The following is a 5,589-nucleotide window of genomic DNA, read 5'->3' as shown; positions in this document are numbered from 1 at the left end:
GCAACTTGCAACATATTTGAATGTCAATCGGAAACTCGCATGGCTGTTGTTATAAAGCGAATACCCAATTATACGAAAACATAATGTATAACGTAAAGCTGAAGCGTTGCAAACGACATTTCAACGACGTAGAATATAAACGGATTTAAAGTCGCGCAATGTTCGGAAGCATTATTAACTATGCGAATAAATTATGCGTTAAGAAAACAAATTATATTTTCCTGTTTGTTTTACGTGATAATTTATACAGACATATGTACATAATTTCTATGAAAAGTACATATACGTATACCAAATGGAAATTATAATGTCTTATTAATTCTTCGAACGATAACGTTTCCCACTGGTCACTTGAATAGTAAAACGAACGAGTCCGGTCCTTACTGACCATTCAGCATTATAAAGGGTGCTCAAATATTGATTCGACTGACAATTAATGAGTGCTTTTTCACCAGTCTCCGCCAGCGTACCCTTCGGCCTTGTTTCCTGGGATCGCTTAATTACGGGATGTTTGCGTTTCTCAAAATTAAACTCTTGCTGATCGAGGTAGCGCATCGTGGCAGCCCTCGGGGTAGTCTAAACAAATTTGCGTGAAACGAGAGGGCGCGGGTCAATACCGATCGTGATTTTCCATTGGTTCGATACGACGAACGTAAGCTCGATGCGCATCGCTCAATAAAGGCGGATTTACCATCTCGTTCTGTCGCTCCGATTCGAGCCGTTATACCAGTACTTGAGACGTCTTTGAAAATCGTTGCAGAAACTCGGAGAAAGTCGTCTAGTGCGCGATTAGAATGCAGAAACGTGTTCGCCGATGCGCGAAATATTTACAGACCGAGATGTTATTTCGAGGAATAAGATGGATATTTGTAAGAGTGTGTAGGAGTAACATTTTTTTTATTTTTTTTTTTTTGGGCAAAAATAGGATTCAGTAAAGAGGGAAAAATGTCTTGCGAAACGATTTTCTTCAATTTTTTTATTCGCGAATGCCGAATCGAGCGATTCGCCATTTGGACATCGATCTCGCTCTGCCGGGTTATTTCTGTAACAAAGTAGCGAGGTGACAATTCCCCGCGTTTTCGCAATTACGGAAGTCGTTTAATAGCCCAGTTTCCAACAGTCTGGAAATTCGTTTCCGCTCGCGACGAAAGGAGTAGTCTCAAAGGAGGAAGTTATTGTCGGCGCGCTCGAGGGGTGCGGTTGAGAAACTTAACTTCCCATAGCGTATATCATGGGAAGCGAGAGGGACAGGGCGAGAAAACGGTAGGAAGAAACAGGACGGGGAAGTATGAGACGAGTTTCTTCGACGATCCCTCGCGGTTTATTTTCGCGGCGGTAAATTAACGGCTCGTGGCTAGACTACCCCCGGGACTATTTCGCAAGCGGTAACAGCACCCGGTGATTCTACACGAAATTAGCGAGAGATGAAACACTTGGACGAACGTGCGGCGAGTCGGCAAACATTTTCTTTTTGCTTCATTTCGTTTTGTTTAATTACAATTGAAAAATATTTGACGAGAGCTCATTAATGAAGAAAAGATGGCGTATTCGCTAACGTTACATTACGACGGACATTTAATGTTGAAGTAAAAGAATTTTACACTTAATTAGCAGCCGCGTGATATTTTCGCCGCTTCACAAAGTTGGATCCTAATTTTCTAGAAAATTCAACCATGGAGTATAATTCGTTTTATAATTGTTGCGAGCCACGCGCGATTGTAGTTTCTGAAGGAATTATCCTGGTAACGCGACGTCCGCATAGACAGTATCTCAAAATAGACGGTATCTCCGCGCATTTTCCGCGACGACGGCGTACAAGCCGCAAAAGGCAGACAAAACTAGCGGTTGAAAATGTAAGATACTGCGAAAATGGACGATGACAAGGTACGTGCTTCGGTATCAAGCGACTGTACGGGGCTGCTGCTCCCGCGAAGTTTAATTAAATAACGAGGTGACGTCGCCGGCGGGAAAGACGACGCGAAGGGGTGGCGAAAGGGTGATGCGAAGATGGAGGAAGAAAGGGAACCGGCAGAGACAGCTAGAAACACAGAAGCCGGCAGTAAGAAAACGCGCGGACTTGGAAAGTGGGATTGGAGACTGGGCCGAGAGAGGTGCCAAGTTGCTAGGTGACTTTGCTAGTTATTTAATTAGTCCGGAGATTCTCCCTTATACTCGACCACTTTCCCGTACCCCGCCGGTCTCTTGCTTTTTCAATCCCCTCTCTAGCTCTTTTTCCCGATGCCCCTTTCCTCCACCCCTTTGTCACCGGTTGAGACACACCGGTTGACTTTTATCAGGCGATGAGTTCTGATCTCTTTTAACTAGCGACTCATGTACGCTTCAACAAAGGAAGTCTTTGCGTTCTTCGCGCAATTGTTATCCGGATGTTCATATAAACCTCGTAATCGTTATCGTTGATACTCAATTAAGTAATATATCGTGAAATAAAGTACCATCGAACCCGCCGCTGATTTTCTGATGGCAATTGGGAGCAAAACCAGAAACGGCCATTTCGATAACGACATTCGGTTTGCTCTCCATCCGCCGGAACGTCCCCTTCCGATCCACCCCGCATTCGATCCTAAATATACGCGTGGAAACGGCACGAGAAGAGAGAGAGAGAGAGAGTGAGATCGGAAAGAAGGAGGGGCGGCGTCCTCCGACAAGGAAAACGAATAGATTCCCCATGGGAAGTCGGCAACCTTTTCCTCTATACCTGCCGCCCTTCCTCCGCTCTCGTTTCCACCGGAGTTGCTGCCGGAAAGGCACCGGGAGCTTACGAGGGCTTAACTCGGTGACAGGATGATTGCTGGTATTATCGGAATTACCCCAGAGCGAATTGCGCCGCACGCTGTAACGAACTCGCAATATCGCGAAAATCGTGCGTTAACCCCTTCACCGGGAGTCCTTCCTAAGTCCCTTAAGGCCGCGGAATCGAGGATTCTCTAACGGTCGTGCCGATACTACATACAGACGGCTAACGATAAAGCGGAAATCCTGTGGAATATTGAATACGAGGCGATCTCGATAGAACGAAAATGCGAGGAACGTGCCTGAAACATCCTCTTGTTCGGCAGAAGTAAAACGTTATGGAAAAAGTGTAAGAAAAAAGTCGTAATTATTACAAAGTTGAATTGATCCAATCGCTTGTGCAGTATATTTCCTGCGATTTTACAACAAATAACAGATAAATCTGCCCTCAAATTACAAGGGCACATCTAATTTCTAGCATTCGCGAAATTGACGTGATGAATAGAATACAATTTATTCAGCATACTTATATACGTAAGGAGACTTGGTTTACAAATTTTACTACTGCACTCGTCCACTAATCCTTTTGCTATACTAAAACTGACATACGAGTATGTCTAAACTTTCTTCGGATTTATTCTTTGCGTGCATCTTTAGTGTACTAATTATCAAAGCTCAAATTTACTTACTCTTACTGCTACACACATACCCGTCTGTTTGTCTCATCTTTTTACATTCCCATCTTTTCCTTCGTCCTAACTTTTTGTTCCATTCGTTTTTCCCTTCTCTCTTTTCTTTTTTCTTTGTAATCTCCATTCTTCTAGAATTTCGTTAATATTTCGTCTTTCCTTCTATCTAAATCTTCCTCCATATCCTATTTATAATTTTTTTCTTTATTCTTCTCTACAATCTACAAATCGATCTCTTATTTCTTGACATTCTCTTACATAATGCTTTATACAAGAGCATTACGTAAATGAGTGTGCCGAGATGATATCGAGAAAGCTAGATTCAAGGAGTTAGGGGAGGATAAAGGAAAGATATATTGGTTATGAAATGAGGAATTAGATAAAACAAAAGGAAAGATAAAGAGGTTAAGAAGAGATAGAGATAAGGAACTTAGTAAAGGGATAAAGAGAGAGAGGGGAGGGAGGGAGGAAACATGACAGAAGGTGGGGCAATTGGGATAGGATAAAAATAAATAATAAAAGAGAGGCAATAATGTATAAATAGAAAGAATTGTGTGTATTGGCAGTGATAATATAAGAAACGTGTAGATATATATGATAATATATTTAAGACATACTTGTAGATAAGATAAAGGAAATATAATAAAGATAGAAAGAGACAGAAAATAGGGCAATTTAAAGAGCGTGTGAGAAAGGATGGACGAGTGAGGTAGAAACAATGTTTGTAAACCAAATCCCTTCTTGACTTAGTAAATGCTGAAGAGAATAAAATTCTATTCTATAGCGCTCTATACGATCCCTGCTTTTCTACAGAATATACACCTACAATTCTCTTTCAACCAGTATTTATTTGCTTCCTCCTATTTTCACATCTTAATTCGACTGTTGCTCTAACTAAATGTAATAATAAGCTGCTTTCCTGCAGCAATCGGGGCTGCAATTATCGAGATTATGCGGAGTATCTCGCCATGAAGAGGAGAATTTATACGAAAAGAGTCTCTCTGCGTGCGGGCATAGCCGTTACATATATTTTTGTTTTATAGAAGCAGCACGTTATCGGCAGCTTCATATACGTTTCTCTCTTTCTCCTCGGATGTATTTTCGCCAAAACGCGACACGAAGGAAAATTGTTTATTTAACGGCAAAGCAGAGATTACCGGGCGCTAAAAGCGCGTCCCTTCGTATCCTTCAGCCATAACTAAAAATTTGCATGGGTAAATGTTCGCTCTCGAGAGACGTCCGTCGAGCGAAACAGAAGTGCTGTACGTGACCGGAATTTCCTCGCGAATACTGGCAGATCCCCTTGCACGTTTGTCTGTATTTCCCTCTACATTGTCTTAAGAAATTCTGAAAGACACCCAACATAGGTGGGAAAGAACGACTCGCGTGGCGGACGCCAGATGCGACGATATCGAGGGGAAAAACTTGGACAAGGTCCAATTGTTAATGTGGCTAGCAAACGCGGTTTTTACATCGTAACTTGAACTCGACGGTGATTCACGTAAATATATTTGAAATTTGGAATAAAGCCACGTTGACGTACATAAAATTTCAATAGAAATTTGACTAAAGCCCGTGCTGACGTACATGAAATTTCAATAGAAGTCCTTTATCATGCAACATGTTTAGCGATTAATATTTCACGATTGATAACGTAATAAAGTATGAATGTCGTTATAAAATCACGCTACCTGTAGCTGCGATTCTGAGATTTAATAAGAGTCGTTCTCGTTTTTCCCGCGAAACGGAAAGGAGGAAACGCGCATTCGGGTGAGCCGGGATGAAGAAGTGCCGGGACGGCGCGCCAGAAAAAGCTGCGGCGAAATCCGACGCAGATGCAGCACGCTGATCAAAGCGAGACACGATTTCCGTAACCGGCCGTGCAACAATGCGCGCCGCGCTGCATAAATAAAGCCGCGCACGCTGAGCGTGATCAATATTGAATGTGATGAAAGTAAACCGGCGCGGCGAGGCGCCCTGCGCTGGACTGGACTTCACCGGACCGACAACTGGACCCTCGACAGCGCGCGCGACCGTCTGTGTAATTTAATGCCGGGCAAATATACGCCGCGCGCGGGAGAGTAGTTTTGTATTATAATCTAGATGAATCTGCCGCGGGAGGACTGGCGGCAAGACCGCGGTATTCGGG

The 5,589-nt window shown here is 43.1% G+C and overlaps 1 protein-coding gene across 15 annotated transcripts in view; it reads right to left on the bottom strand.

The window, feature by feature from the left end:
• LOC108745901 (CUGBP Elav-like family member 4) overlaps positions 1-5,589 on the bottom strand; it is a 636,703-nt gene that overhangs the window by 57,520 nt on the left and 573,594 nt on the right. The gene's annotated exons all lie outside the window — the stretch shown is intronic.

The sequence above is a fragment of the Trachymyrmex septentrionalis genome, unplaced genomic scaffold (genome assembly GCF_001594115.1).
Source record: "Trachymyrmex septentrionalis isolate Tsep2-gDNA-1 unplaced genomic scaffold, Tsep1.0 scaffold158, whole genome shotgun sequence".
NCBI classification, from domain to species: Eukaryota; Metazoa; Arthropoda; class Insecta; order Hymenoptera; family Formicidae; genus Trachymyrmex; species Trachymyrmex septentrionalis.
This window is presented reverse-complemented; position numbering and strand designations above follow the sequence as displayed.